The sequence below is a fragment of the Podarcis vaucheri genome (genome assembly GCF_965113315.1).
Source record: "Podarcis vaucheri genome assembly, chromosome: 5".
NCBI lineage: Eukaryota > Metazoa > Chordata > Lepidosauria > Squamata > Lacertidae > Podarcis > Podarcis vaucheri.
Window position 1 is genome coordinate 2,252,508 of NC_138763.1, and position 15,748 is coordinate 2,268,255.

The window sequence follows — 15,748 nt, forward strand, 5'->3', positions numbered from 1 at the left end:
GTTTATGATCAGATTTTGTTGGACTAGTCCCAGTCCACCAGATCTAGTCAGCGCTTGTTCTAAAACAGGGTGCAGTTTGCAACGAAATGTGCGCCCAGGTGGAAGGAGCTGACCCAACGTTTGAACCTTGGGGGAAAGATAGGCTAAGCCCAAGGTGAGGCCCGGAAGAAGCTGATCAGGAAGGGAAGCAGAGGGCCAGAGCAGGGAGCAGAGCTTGTACCACTCAAAGACCACTGGTCTGGAGAAACGAGCGGAATGCAAGACAGGTCCTTCAGAACCCTGGACAGATCTCAGGGAAGAGACACAAGGGCTACTGCAGCCCAGTTAGCATAGCCCACTAATGAGAGCTATCATCCAAAACATCTGGAGGACATCAGATTGCAGTATATACTGTGCCAGCTGCCAACTGAGGACTTTCATAGTTCTTCGGCCTGACTTTCCCACCTTCTAGGAGAGGAGAAATCATTAAAGGGGAAACCCTCTGGTCTGGAGCCTGTCCGTCCATGGCCATGTTTTCTGTAGCGATGAGCAGATTTAGCAAGGAAGACAGGGGGACGAGGAAGAGATGCTGGTTCCTTTGAGAACCTAAGAAGAGCCTGTTGGATCCAGCCCATGGCCCGTCAAGTGCAGCATCCTGTTCTCACAGCAGCCAACCAGATGCCTTACTTAAAATTAAACAAATGGCAGTCCTCAGGTTAAATTGAAAGTGGTTAATACTCGCCAGGACCAACTGATATTATAAGGACCTGTGAGCGAGCTGGGAAACCTCCTTCGTGCTTGTTCTTATACAAAGAGAAAATGAGTCAGATTGAACCCTGGCCAAAGGCCCTGGTCTCTTGTGAGAGAGCGTTCCACCAGGCTGGGGCTACAACCAAAAAGGCCCTGGCTCTGGTCAAAGCCAGTCTGACCTCCCTGGGGCCCAGGATCTTCAGCAGACCATAGGGTCCTCCATGGGACATACCAGGAGAGGCGGTCCCGTAGGTAAGGGGTGATATGATAGCCATGTTCAAATATATAAAAAGGATGTCACATAGAGGAGGGAGAAAGGTTGTTTTCTGCTGCTCCAGAGAAGCGGACACAGAGCAATGGATCCAAACTACAAGAAAGAAGATTCCACCTAAACCTTAGGAAGAACTTCCTGACAGTCAGAGCTGTTCGACAGTGGAATTTGCTGCCAAGGAGTGTGGTGGAGTCTCCTACTTTGGAGGTCTTTAAGCAGAGGCTTGACAACCATATGTCAGGAGTGCTCTGATGGTGTTTCCTGCTTGGCAGGGGGTTGGACTCGATGGCCCTTGTGGTCTCTTCCAACTCTATGATTCTATGATTCTATGATTCTATGATTCTAGGTATGAGGGTCCCTGTGGAGGCAACACATGGGCATCCTGGCTTGTAGCCCCTCCATGAATTTGTCCAATCTATTAAAGCGATCTGAGTTTATAGCTTGGCTCAGGGCTGCAGGCCCCAGAGATCTAAGACTTTTCCTCTCTGCAGCAAGCAATTCCTCCCCCACCTCAACCCCATTTCGAGTTGCAGGGGGTGGAGTAAGGGTGGTGTGGCATCCCTGCTCCTTCTATTCCTCACCCTCTGCGTCCGGATTTCTGCCATCATTTCCTGAGCCCCCTCCTGCTGCCACGCTGGCAACCGAGCCAACCACCACAGTAGCCAGTTCTGCAATCTGCCCACCACAGCAGACACTTCTGCGTTCTGATTTCCAGACAGGGAGAAGTCTAGAAAGCTGCAGAAACAGACTAGAAAGTGAGCAGAGTGTTCCTGCTCCCCAGACAGCTCCCTTGCTGCAGACAAGAAGGCCAGAACAATTGGCCAGAAATATCTGCAGACAATTAGCCGGAAATATCTTCCTTATTGAGAAAGTCTCTTGAACTTCTGCTGCCACTTTGCAGCACTCATGGAAATTTACGAAACGAGTGCCTGATCAGAATGAGATGTTCTAGTCCAGTCAAGGCCTGTAGTTCTCCTTTGGTTTGGTCAGCCATGGATGGAATTGGAGCTCTTAGTAATTAGGGTAGGGTTACCAGATGTCCCCGGTTCCCGGGGATAGTCCCCGGATTTGCAAATCTGTCCCTGGACAAATTCTGTCCCCTGAATGTCCCCAGATTTGCAAATCTGTCCCCGGAAAACGTGGCAGCGGCAACCTCAGCACCCCGGAGCCAGCCTGGTAGCGCAGTTGCCTCTGGCTGGCTTCAGGAGCTGCTTGCTGCCGTGACGCTGGCCATTGTTCCTCACTGGAAGTCCCCAAATCATGTGTATTGTGCGCAACACATCATACGGGGACTTCCAGTGAGGAAAAATATCCGGCGCCACGGCAGCGGGAACAAGCAGCTCCTGAAGCCAGCCAGAGCCAACCACACTACTAGGCTGGCTCTGGGATGCTGAGGCTGCCGCTGCCGCCGCCACTGCCAAAGGGGAAACGGGGACATCTGGTGGTACAGATCTCCTGCCCCCTTCCCCCTTTGTTTTGACTGATTGGGGGAGGCTCGGGAGTCACGACCGGCCATTGCCCAGTTTTTGAAAAAAACTCTGTGCATTTATGTTTCACAGGGTGCGAAAGAAGGACTTTGCACTTTTATACACTCTGCATGTGTGCTTAGGCCCAGGGTCTTTTGCCTCACCATCCCCACTACTGACTCCTTATTGCTACTCAGCTTCAAAAGAAAAAAAGCGTCCCCGGATTCATTGGAAAAAATCTGGTAACCATAAATTAGGGCTCTAGAGTGTGGACCTTGGCAGATGCCCAGCTATGTTGGCCTCTGAAGCTACCCCGATCCCTCTATCTCGTCACGTCAAGTTGTTTTCCTGACTCTGATACCAAACTGAGCCAGGGGTGTGTGTTGGAAGCAACAGATCGGGCACCCCCAAACTCGGCCCTCCAGATGTTTTCAGACTACAGCTCCCATCATCCCTAGCTAACAGGACCAGTGGTCAGGGATGGTGGGAATTGTAGTCCAAAACATCTGGAGGGCCGAGTTTGGGGATGCCGGCAATAGAACATGAAAGAGAAAAGTGGGGAGAGCTCAGTTCCCTCATGTCACAAGAGCTTTTTGATGTAGAACCCCCATTTTAGACCTGAATCGGGAATGCAGAGATATTTTATAGAGTCAGCTTTCTCTAATCTTCACCTGGGCTCTGGGCTCCAACTCCCTCAATCTTGGAAGATGTGACTGGTGTCTGCTAGGGACAGGGCCTTTTCTGTGGTGGCACCTGCCCTATGGAATGCCTTTCCAAGTATGGCCCACCGGATCCCATCACTTCTGTGCTCCTGGTATTTGCTGAAGACCACGCCTTTGAGAAAGCTCTTGGTGAACGTCTCTGTTATTTTTTTCTGCTGCTGGACTCTGTTAAGTGTCTGCTATTAATCTGAAAACATTGGGAGCAGGGGGAGATACGTTTTATTCTGTTTTCCTCACTGTCTTTCTACATCTCCTTGATGAAAGGGGTGGGACCAGAAAGCTTAAAATTAATTAATATGGTTTGGCCTTACATGAGCTCACCTCCCAAACCCTCTAAGTGTCCCCATTTTCCAGGGACATCCTTGATTTAGAGAAGCCGTCCTGGTTTCTGATTTGATCCCGGTATGTCCCGCTTTTCCTTAAGTTGTCTCTATTTTCATTGGAGAAATGTTGGAGGGGATGGAGTTATCCAGCAGTCTGAAGGCAATCCTGTATAGGTGTGCTGGGCCCGGGGGTAACCCAAGCAAGCAAGACGGTCCAGGTCCGGTCCCAAATCCAAGGGTTCCATGAGGAGTCAGTCCAACAGGACCAAGGCAGGACACCAGGCAAGGACAGGTACAGGATCTGGCATACAACAATGTTGCTCCCGCAACCTGGGGCAGAGTCTGACAGCATTTTATCTTTGTCAGAGTAACGGCCAGTCCTCATCCCCCAGTGACTCACCTCCCTGTTTCGCCCGAAGGCGAGCACTCCTCCTGCGAGTACTCAGGTCTCTCCCTCTCTCAGACCTGAGTCTCTGCAGCTCGGGAGACGTCGGTGGGTTACTAGACCCAGGGGCCGCCTCAGCCTCCCCTGACCCAAGTGGAGCAGCTGTAAGTGATGGCCCAGCTGGAGGCAAGGAGGTCATCCCCGTATCTGGAGCCAGGGCAGGCTCAGGCCCCTGACTCGGCCCAGCTGGTGTTTGTTGCAGGGGAACCTGTGCAGACTGGGACTCTTCAGGATCAGGCCCCAGACTTGGTTCAGGTGATGCCTGAGGCAAAGGATCCAGCGCAGACTGAGTCTCCTCTGGTTCCGAGTCCGAGCCCAAGTCCCAGGCCATCACAATAGGGAAGTTTTCTAATTTTTTAAACATTTTATTATGTTTTTATATATGTTGGCATCTGCCCAGAGTGGCTGGGGCAACCCAGGAAGATGTGTAGGATACAAACAGTAAAATTATCAGTTACAGATAGGTAGCTGTGTTGGTCTGCCATAGTCAAAATAAAAAATTTCCTTCCAGTAGCACCTTAAAGCCCAACTAAGTTAGTTCTTGGTATGAGCTTCCGTGTGCATGCACACTTCGTGTGCATGCCAGTGTATCTGAAGAAGTGTGCATGCACACGAAAGCTCATACCAAGAACTAACTTAGTTGGTCTTTAAGGTGCTACTGGAAGGAATTTTTTTATTAGTAAAATTATCATTATGGAATGGGACGTCCCTATTTTCCTCAGAGGAATGCTGCAGGGTATGACCTCCTTGGCCTACCCTCACGGTGGGAGAACCATTGTGGTGTAGTGGTCAGAGTATTGGTCTAGGACCTGGGAGACAAGGGTTCGAATCCCATTCTTGGCCATGACACTCACTGGGTGACCTTGGGCCAGTCACAGCCTCTCAGCCTAACCTTCCTCACCAAGTTGTTTCATAGAAGAACGGAGGACGTTTGTGGAATCTGTTTTTAAAATACAACAGTCAAATGAAATCATGCTCAGAATTTGAGGTAAAATCAGGAGAAGAAATGTGATAAAATAGGTGTAATAGAGAAACTTTTTTTATAATAGACAAAGACATAATGCAGTAGAAAGCTCAGGAACCAAGAAGACCAACACTTCAATAAAGAAAAGAATGGAGGGAAATGATAATTTATTTTGGAGACCACTGTAAGCAGATGAAAACATTGGCAGGGTTGCAGTAGCACTTCTAAGGCAGCAAATATTATGGACAAAATGGAATGGCATAAAATATGCATTATGAAATAATATGCAGTTGAAAAGGACGACAGTAGGACCCACGGAGGGGACAGTGGGAAGTCTAGAGATTCAGAGAAATCTCTAAATATGGATATGTAATTGGTATTGTTATAATTTTATATTTGTAAAATCAAATAAAAATATTTTTTTTAAAGACATAATGCAGTAGAAAAGGGTTGAGTTAAAGCACTGTGGAAGTTGGGGCGGGAAGTCAATTTATTAAACAGCAAAACTATTTGAAATGAAGAATATTGTAAAAAAAAAAGTCAGAAAATTTTCATTTTAAAAAGTATTACAATAAAAAAAATCCTTCATGGGCAACTGGTTGGCCACTGTGAGAATAGGATGCTGGATGTTTGGAATTGCCCAAGAAAAATGTTAAATTATTTTTGTATGCCACAATGGCCGCCCAAATATTACTTGCTAAAAATTGGAAAACACAAGAAGTACCAACAGTGGAAGATTGGCAGATGAAGATGATGGGCTTTTCGGAGCTAGCTGACCTGACTGGAAGAATCTGCGACCAGAAAGAAGAGGAGTTTCAAGAGGACTGGAGGAAATTCAAGCACTATTTGAATAAATATTGTAATATAAAAAAATAGAAGTTACTTGAAAGAAACAAATAGGCCTAGGATTAAACTAAGTTATAATTAAATAAATGGGATTGAGAATGTTAAGAAAAGTGAATAAGATGGACTATAACTGGAAATTGTTTTAGTTTAATAATGATATTGGAAAGCTGTTACTTTTAATTACAAGGAAACTCAGAAGGGAGGGACTAGAGAAAGTCAACCAAGATGTTTAAAAGGTTGGATTTGTGAAGAATTAAGTTTGTTGTTATTGTTTATCTGTTTATTGTTCCTTTTTTCTGTTTTTGTGTATCATTTTGCTTTGTGGTTTGTGCTATCATTGTGGAAAATCTAATAAAAAAATTATAAAAAAATAAAATACAACCCTTCTTAGGTTCTCCACCTCCCTTGTGTGTTTCCCTTTTTATTTTGCAAAATGCAGGAGCCTTCCCCAAGCCAGGATCTCTCCCTGCTCCCCCTCTCTCCGCAGGAGCCTTCTGCCGTTGGACAGAAGCCTGACTTTCATCTTCCTTGCACTGCCAAGACCGCGTCCGACTTCCCTTTTGCAGAAGAGCTGGCCGATCCCACTTCTGCGATTTGCACACACACAAACACACACACACACAGAGGCAAGCCTCAACGCAGCTTGAGGGAATTGGGGAATGCAGCCCAGCACAAAGGGTCTTGGGGAGCGGCCCGCCTCGTGGGGTGAAGAGCAAGTCAGAGCAGACACCTGCGGCGTGTGGGATTTGTTGATGCAGCAACCGCAGAAGCATCTCTTGCGCCCACCCAGCCCTTCTTGGCAAGCAGCTCCTCATCTGCACAAGACCAGAGACCCACCCGTTTCGGGGGCTCCAGAGAGCCGCTCTCTTCTTCTAACTGCTTGGCAGCGATGGCAGATGCATCTGAGCAGAGTCATCCAAGGTCATTTGTTGCCCAGGTGTGTGCCAAGGGATAGTGCGACTCATGCAACACGCTGGCAATTCATATACACAGAACCATATTTATACATACTTTATCAACCTTCTGAGAAAAATGCAAAACATTAAACAAAGCCACAGAGACTTGAGAACTACCCAGCCTAAAATCATCTTATAATGTCTGGATTCAATAGTTTTTTCAAATGCTTAACTCAGTCTTTTAGATAAGTTCATGAAGATAATGATAATGATAATGATAATGATAATGATAATGATAATGATGATGATAATAATAATAATAATAATAATAATAATAATAATAATAATTTATTATTTATACCCCGCCCATCTGGGTGAGTTTCCCCAGCCACTCTGGGCCCCCAATCAAGTGTTAAAAACAATGCAGCGTTAAATATTAAAAACTTCCCTGAACAGGGCTGCCTTCAGATGTCTTCTAAAGAGAAGATAGCTGCTTATTTCCTTCACATCTGAAGGGAGGGCGTTCCATAGGGCGAGTGCCACCACCAAGAAGGCCCTCTGTCTGGTTCCCTGTAACCTCACTTCTCGCAGTGAGGGAGCTGCCAGAAGGCCCTTGGCGCCGGACCTCAGTGTCCGGGCTGAATGATGGGGGTGGAGACGCTCCTTCAGGTATACTGGACTGAGGCCGTTTAGGGCTTTAAAGGTCAGCACCAAAACTTTGAATTGTGCTCGGAAATATCCTGGGAGCCAGCGCAGATCTCTCAGGACCAGTATTATGTGGTCCCGGTGGCCACTCCCAGTCACCAGTCTAGCTGCCGCATTCTGGATTAATTGCAGTTTCCAATTAACCTTCAAAGGTAGCCCCACGTAGAGGGCATTGCAGTAGTCCAAGCGGGAGATAACCAGAGCATGCACCACTCTGGCGAGACAGTCCGCAGGCAGGTAGGGTCTCAGCCTACGTACCAGATGGAGCTGGTAGACAGCTGCCCTGGACACAGAATTAACCTGCATCTCCATGGACAGCTGTGAGTCCAACAAAAGGTAAATTCGGTGTTGTTCACAATACCGAGAGATGCTAGTAAAGTTGTAGATGTTAATGAAGTTCTGGACAGGGGGCCGGCGTTTTGCACCTGTTTCACCCTGGCAGTCCAAGTAATCAAGAGGCCACTGTTTGTCCCCACTGGGGCCCATTTACTGGGGCTTGCAGGTAGCACACTCCCAAAATAATTTCCCGGGCTTCTTGAGTGGTCTAATCTCAAAGTCTTAATACGTATATTGATATTCAATCTTATAAAGAATACTCTTTCTTGTCTTAAGCCAAGGCTGCTCATTCTCCCAAACTCAAACCACTTTCAGGAGAGAAGAGGAGACCTTCGACCCTCTTTAAGTTTCAAGGCAAATTGACCCAATTCACACGATCCATGATGTTGCTTCTGCTATGTCCCAAATAAATACCGGTAAATAACTGCGTCCAGTTCTGGGCACCACAATTTAAACAGGATACTGATGATCCAGGAGGTGTGCAGAGAAGGGCAACCAAAACGGGGAAAGGTCTGGAAAACCAAGCCTTATGAGGAGTGGTTGAAGGAGCTGGGTATGTTTAGCCTGGAGAAAAGGAGACTGAGAGGAGATAGGAGAGCCATCTTCAAATATCTGAAGGGCTGCCCCATGCTTGTTTTCTCCTGCTCTGGCGGGTAGCACTCGAACCCATGGCTTCAAGTTACAAGAAAGGAGATTCCAACTAAATATTTGACAGTGGAACAGACTCCCTCAGAAGGTGGTGGACTCTCCTTCATTGGAAGAATTTAAACAGAGATTGGATAGTCATCTGTCATGGATGCTTTAGCTGAGATTCCTTCATTGCAGGGGGTTGGACTAGATGACCCTTGGGTTCCTTCCAACTCTACCAACCTATGAGTCCCACAATTGCTTCTGCGAACAGCACGAGGCAGGGGGAGAGCCGGGCCACATTTAGGTTTGATGAGGCCCTCAGCTCCTGAAGGTAATGGGGCCCTATATATGTCCAGCTGTCCTTTGTCAACAACAAATTGTCACTGTTTTTTGTGTTGAATATATGCTATATGGTAATTGATGGACCTAATTGGTATCTCAAGCCATTTGCACATGTTGCCATGCAACCAGTCCATGCAGAATGCAGGCACCCTATATATGTTGTTGTTGTTTAGTCGTTTAGTCATGTCCGACTCTTCATGACCCCTGGACCAGAGCACGCCAGGCACTCCTGTCTTCCACTGCCTCCTGCAGTTTGGTCAAACTCATGCTGGTAGCTTCGAGAACACTGTCCATCCATCTCGTCCTCTGTCGTCCCCTTCTCCTTGTGCCCTCCATTTTTCCCAACATCAGGGTCTTTTCCAGGGAGTCTTCTCTTCTCAGGCGGTGGCCAAAGTACTGGAGCATCAGCTTCAGGATCTGTCCTTCCAGTGAGCACTCAGGGCTGATTTCCTTCAGAATGGAGAGGTTTGATCTTCTTGCAGTCCATGGGACTCTCAAGAGTCTCTTCCAGCACCAGAATTCAAAAGCATCCATTCTTCGGAGATCAGCCTTCTTTATGGTCCAGCTCTCACTTCCATACATCACTACTGGGAAAACCATAGCTTGAACTATACGGATCTTGGTTGGCAAGGGGATGTCTCTGCTTTTTAAGATGCTGTCTAGGTTTGCCATCGCCTTTCTCCCAAGGAGCAGGCGTCTTTTAATTTCGTGGCTGCTCTCACCGTCTGCAGTGATCATGGAGCCCAAGAAAGTAAAATCTCTCACGGCCTCCATTTCTTCCCCTTCTATTTGCCAGGAGGTGATGGGACCAGTGGCCATGATCTTCATTTTTTTGAAGCCACTTCATGGATCACTACCTTGCCGTGGCAAAGGGGCTTGAATAACTCAGAGAAGCTATGAGCTATGCCGTGCAGGGCCACCCAAGATAGACAGGTCATAGTGGAGATTTTTGACCAAACGTGATCCACCTGGAGCAGGAACCGGCAAGCCACTCCAGTATCCCTGCCAAGAAAACTCCGTGGACAAAGGCAACCCTATATATAGAAAGGAGCAAACCAGTGATATTTTAGAGAGCAGGCGGGGCCCATGACTTACATCATAGGAGCCGACACAACACAAAACACCATTGCTGGGTGTAGGTTTTATTTTATTTGTTTTTTATCTTATACAGTGGTACCTCGGGTTACATAGGCTTCAGGTTACATATTGTCAGGGGTTCAGGAGCAGAGGCGAGGGCAAGGGAGGAAACAGAGAGCGAGGGGGAGGAGGCAGAAGAAAAGATGAGTGATGACGACGACCCGAGATCTCCGAGTCTTTCCAGTGAATCAGAAGATTCACAAAAAGGAGCACCAGTAGCCAGGGCAAGGGGGGAGACTAGGGGGACACCCCAGGAAGATAGAGCCAGAGGGGACTCAGAGGGGAGCAGTTGGAAATCGGGACCAGCGTCACCGCCAGAGAGCAGGGATGAGGAAGGGCGCCAGGGATCAAGCGCTGGCAGCTCACAACAGGAGGGAGGGCACGAGTCAGGAGTGGCCACACCTCCATCGGGGAGCGAAGAGACGGTTAGACGGAAAGTGGAAGGTTGGGCGCGCGCGCCAAGTTCAAATGCACAGGAAGGTGGCGCAGTAGGCAGCCCGGAAAGGGAGCCAGGTCCTAAAGCCCGGCGCAAGGAGACAGAAGGGTCCGGGGGGTCAGCGTCAGAAGAATCCCGGAAGGAAGAGACCCCGGGGGGCAGAGGGACCCAGAGGAGAACTGTCAGGCGGAAAAGGTGGAGCAGGGCTAGGATATTAAGTTGGTGCACAAGGGGCGGAGACTCAGACGGAGCTTCGCCGATCTAAGCATAAGACGTAGAGTTGCGCGCAGCAGCTTGAGAATGGAGACTGTAACTCAATAAAGACTTTTATTTAATGATAGCTGGCTGGCGTGATCCTCTGTGAGCTAGGATCTGGAAGCAACCCTGACACATATGCTTCAGGTTACAGACTCCGCTAACCCAGAAATAGTACCTCGGGTTAAGAGCTTTGCTTCAGGATGAGAACAGAAATCGTGCTCTGGTGGCACGGTGGCAGTGGGAGGCCCCATTAGCTAAAGTGGTGCTTCAGGTTAAGAACAGTTTCAGGTTAAGAATGGACCTCCAGAACTAATTAAGTGCTTAACCCGAGGTACCACTGTATTTTGGAAATGTACATCCAGTTCTTCTTCCTTTAATTTTTTTGGTGGCCCCCAAGAGAATGAGGCCCTAAGCTAGAGCTTGTTTAGCTTATACGTAAATCTGGCACTGAGGGTGAGGGCAGATCACTCCATCTGGCAAGTTGAAATGCTTGTGCAGACAGAATGTTCCATCATAGCACATATCTCACCCATTATTCTTGCTATATCCCTTTTTATTTTCATTTCAGGCAGGTTGGATCATCTATTACAAGTGGGAATCTCCTGGTTTTCAGAGGCTTTATTCAGTTTCCCAAACCCACTGTTTCTTGGGGGGCGAATCTTGATGTGCTTGAAGGTGTGTTTGTGTGCGCACACAGACGCACACACCTGGGAAGAGGCTATCCAGCTCTGCTTCTGGGCTTCAGCAGGTGTGGAACTTGTCTGGCAGGCTTAGCAGGCTCTTCCTGCTCCTTGAGGGAGGCTTCGTGGGCGAGGACAGGAACATCCATCCCAGAATTCCCAGTTGAGACACTCTCGCCTGGAGGTGAGCAAAGCCGCTTCATCAGTCCGCCTTAATGCAGTCAAGCTCTCTGCTCCCCTGGCAGCCGATTCAGATGTCAGCTGAAATCAGAGCGGACATTTTTCTGAGAACATTTAAAAGATTTGTCCCCCTCCTGCTCTCTGCTGAAACCAATTTGTAGAATTTTGAAAGGCAGTGTAGTCAAGTGGTTAGAGGGTCACATTGAGACCTGGGTGCACAGGGTTTCTTTTTATTTTATTTATGATTTTCAGTTTTATACATTCCAGTCATTTTACAGTCATTTTAATGTTTCGAAAGTTGACTTCCTCCCCTCTTCTTTCTGTGGAGTCTTAAAATTTATTTTTAATGTTTTCTGCATATCCAATGGGTGCCAATCAGCGCACCAGTCGCCCCCCTGGCTGGCATCTGCTGCTGTGTGAAGCAATGATGCCGGTGTTCTTCCGGATGACCATCAACGCATCTACCCATGAAAAAGTCTGGATGAATCAGGTTCTTTCTGACTGGGCTATCCTTTCGGAAGAGGAAATGCCTAGGAGAGAGGAAGAGGAAGAGACTCAATTGCACAACTGGTCATGTGCTTATTTATAGGCACAGATGCCAATATAGAAATGATGACTGTTAAAAACATCGTCTTGCATCTTGTTCTCCGGGTGGCCATAGCCCTCTCCCCTCCTGTGGGGTCCAGGAATTGTTATTCAGAGGCATACAGCCTCAGACCACAGAAGCAGACCATAGCCATCATGACTTGAAGCCACTGCTCACTTTCTCTGCCATGAATTCTGTCCCGTCCTCTTTTGTTGTTGTTGTTTAATCATTTAGTCTTGTCCGCTTCTTCGTGACCCCCTGGACCAGAGGGAACCCCTGGACTCTTTGTGACCCCCTGGAATCCCAGAGCTAGTAATCTTCGTAAAATGGGGAGGAGGAGGGAAGGAAAGGGAATAAAAGATCAGGCTAAGTTCAAGTTGAAAGCCAGGTGAAATAGCTCTGTCTTACAGGCCATGTGGAAGGAGGTTAAATCCTGCAGGGCCCTGGTCTCCATGGGACAGAGTATTCCACCAGGTCGGAGCCATCACTGAGAAGGCCCTGGCCCTGGTGGAGGATAATCTAACTTTCTTAGGGCCCGGGACCTCTAAACTATGATTATTCATGGACCTTAAGGTCCTCTGTGGGGCAGACCAGGAGAGGCGGTCCTGTAAATATGAGGGCCCTAAGCCACTTACTATTGCTTTGATGAGGGGCTTCTCATTGTCCGGGCACAGAGCAGGTCAAGATCTCCTTGGTTTGACAAGAAAGCTGATTCTCACTAAACATTCTGATGGTAAAAAGCTTTCAAGAGTAGAATGAGCTCCTGTGGAAGCTGGTGGACTTTCCTTCCTTAGGGTTTTTAAAAGAGAGGTTGGATGGTCGTCTGTCAGCGACGCTTTAGCGGCGATTCCTGCATTTCAAGGGCTTGGACATCATGCTGGACTACTGCAAAGCATTGCACGTAGGGCTGCCTCTGAAGATGATTTGGAAACTTCAGCTGGTGCAGAATTCAGCAGCCAGGTTGCTCCTCGGGGCAAGATAGTTTGAGCCTATTGCACCAATCCTGACTCGACTGCACTGGCGGCCAATTGGTTTCCGGACCCAATTCAAAGTGCCCATAAAGCCTTAAATGGCCCAGGACCACAATACCTCCCCACATGAACTGACCTGGACCCCACAACCATCATCTGAGGTCTTTTTTCATGTGCCTCCAAGAACAGGGCCTTTTCTGTGGTGGCTCCCCATCCGTTTGTGGGATGCTCTCCCCAGGGAGGCGCACCTGGTGCCTTCCTTGCATATCTTTAGGCACCAGGCAAAAACATTCCTCTTGTCACAGGCCTTTGGCCTTCTAGGGTCTTTTAAATATGCGTGTGTGAAACAACAACAACAAATCTGGGCGGCTCCCAACAGATTATTAAAAAATATGATAAAACCTCAGACATTAAAAAACTTCCCTAAACAGAGCTTCTATCAGTCAGATGTTTATTTCCTTGACATCTGATGGGAGGGCATTCCAGAGGGCAGGCGTCACCACCGAAAAGGCCCTCTGCCTCGTTCCCTATAACCTCACTTCTCACAAGGATGAAAGCACCAGAAGGCCCTCGGAGCTGGACCTCAGTGTCTGGGCTGCCTTCTGATGTCTTCTAAAAGTCAGATAGTTGTTTATTTCCTTGACATCTGAAGGGAGGGTGTTCCACAGGGTGGGCGCCACCACCGAGAAGGCCCTCTGTCTGGTTCCCTGTAACGTCAGTTCTCGCAGCGAGGGAACCACCAGAAGGCTCTTGGCTGAACGATGGGGGTGAAGACGCTCCTTCAGGCACTCTGTGTTCCTCAGGTGAACAGTGGTATATAAATGTAATAAGTAATAAAATTATAATAGTCCTGTTGGCCCTTGCCGTTTCTTCCAACCCTAGATTTCTATGTTTCTAAGTGACCAAACACAGCAATTCTCATGGCAGAATGGTATTCCTTGAGCCCCTCTTCCTCCTCCCCTGTGACACAAAGACTGCCACGATGTCTCCGATCTCCAGCCGTGCCTCCTTTTTCAAGAGGACAGTGAGGTCCCTACTCTAGAGAAAGATCACGCTGCCTTCTTCCTGTGCCAGGCACTTTCTGTCCCTGCAGTGTTGCATAACTCTGTCCCTTATGGTTTACAGTGTTTGTTATTCCAAACCATCAAAGAAGACTATCCTGGTAATTAATATTTCCTGGCGCCACACCAAGACTCTTCCAGAAGCCTGGATGGGTAGATGTTGCAAAGAGGAGCAAAAGGGAAACCAGGAGATGCACTGCAAAGGTTTCTTCCTCCTCCAAGGACACTGCGCAGGAAACATTTCATCCTCTGGAAAAGTCCAGATTTGTATAAGTGACCACACGCTCTAGGGGAGGGGGCAGGAGTGTGACGCCCTGCTTGCCCAACTCATGAGCTCCTCATCTGGGCATTTCCTGGGTCGGTGCTGGAAAGAGACGGCTGGGCCAGATGGAAGATGATGCAGAAACTTCGGCAGGTGCAAAACACAGCAGTCAGATTCCTGACTTTTAGAATCAAGACTTCTGGCTTGCAACCTTAATCCGGTCCCTACCCACATCACACGTCCAAGAGCCATGGGTCATGGGTGGCTCCTGTGGACCAATCAGACCGCTGCATTCTGAATCCTATTGTTCTAGGACCAATCAGACTGCTGCATTTTGGATCCTATTCAACTCAGTACACAACAGTTTGAATCCTACGTTCGGCAAAACGATTCCTGCATTGCAGGGGGTTAGAGTAAATGACCCTCTACAATTCTATGAATGTCTGGTTTTATAAGCTTATACCATAAAACATTCATTTTCTTATTTTATTTTATTTTATTTTATTATTTTATTTTATATTGCATTGCATTGTTTTATTTTATATTGCATTGCATTGCATTGATGGGGGGGGGGATGATTTCCCCCTGCATGTGAACTCAGGCTTTGGCAGGTTGAGTGGCAAGACCAAGAGTGGTCCAATGGTCAAGAAGGTTGTTTCTGCCCATGCTATAGAGGGAAGTGAGGGGCAGATGGGGCTCATCCACCTGGGAAAGGAGAAGGAAAACTCTGACCCTAAACCTCTCCTGCCTTGTGGGATATCTCCCGGAGAATAAAAGGCTGAAGAGTAAACCCTGCACAAATCCCAAGACGGCTGGATGGCGCCTGGTACCCCTCCTTCGGGCACCTCCTGCAGACAAGCTGCTGCGTAATGCTTTCCCCTGCTTTCCTTTGGACCACAACAAGCACCCTGGTTGGTACCATCACTGCCTCCTGTGGGAATGAGTTCCACCGTTCCACCAGCCATTTGGAGTTCTGTTGTGGCTGTAAGAACATGTCGTGCTTTCTTCTTCAGAGGTCTGTGGCTTCCTTTTATTTTATTTTATTATTAAAGATTTTGTTGATTTACAAAGGTGTGTGCAATGTCTCTCTCTCGTATTTTTTCCCCTGTAACAATTTTACAAATCAGTTTCATTTGCTGAGACATAAGGAAGAAAAGGGGGGAAGTGATGGTGGTGGGGAAGATGAGTGGGGTTGGGGTCGGGTGGCGATGTTTCTATTTTACTTAATATATGTGGGTTTTGTGTCAGCGTTGCTTGTGCAGGTTCTTTGCTGTTCACTTGTGTTCCTTTGTTGGTGAGAGAGGTTGGGGTTTGCCTAGGGTGTCGCTGTTCATTTGTGGTTGGCTGTGGTGGTACCTTACCAACAAAAGTCCACATAGTTAAAGCCATGGTTTTCCCAGTAGTGATGTATGGAAGTGAGAGCTGGACCATAAAGAAGGCTGATCGCCAAAGAATGGATGCTTTTGAATTCTGGTGCTGGAGGAGACTCTTGAGAGTCCCAT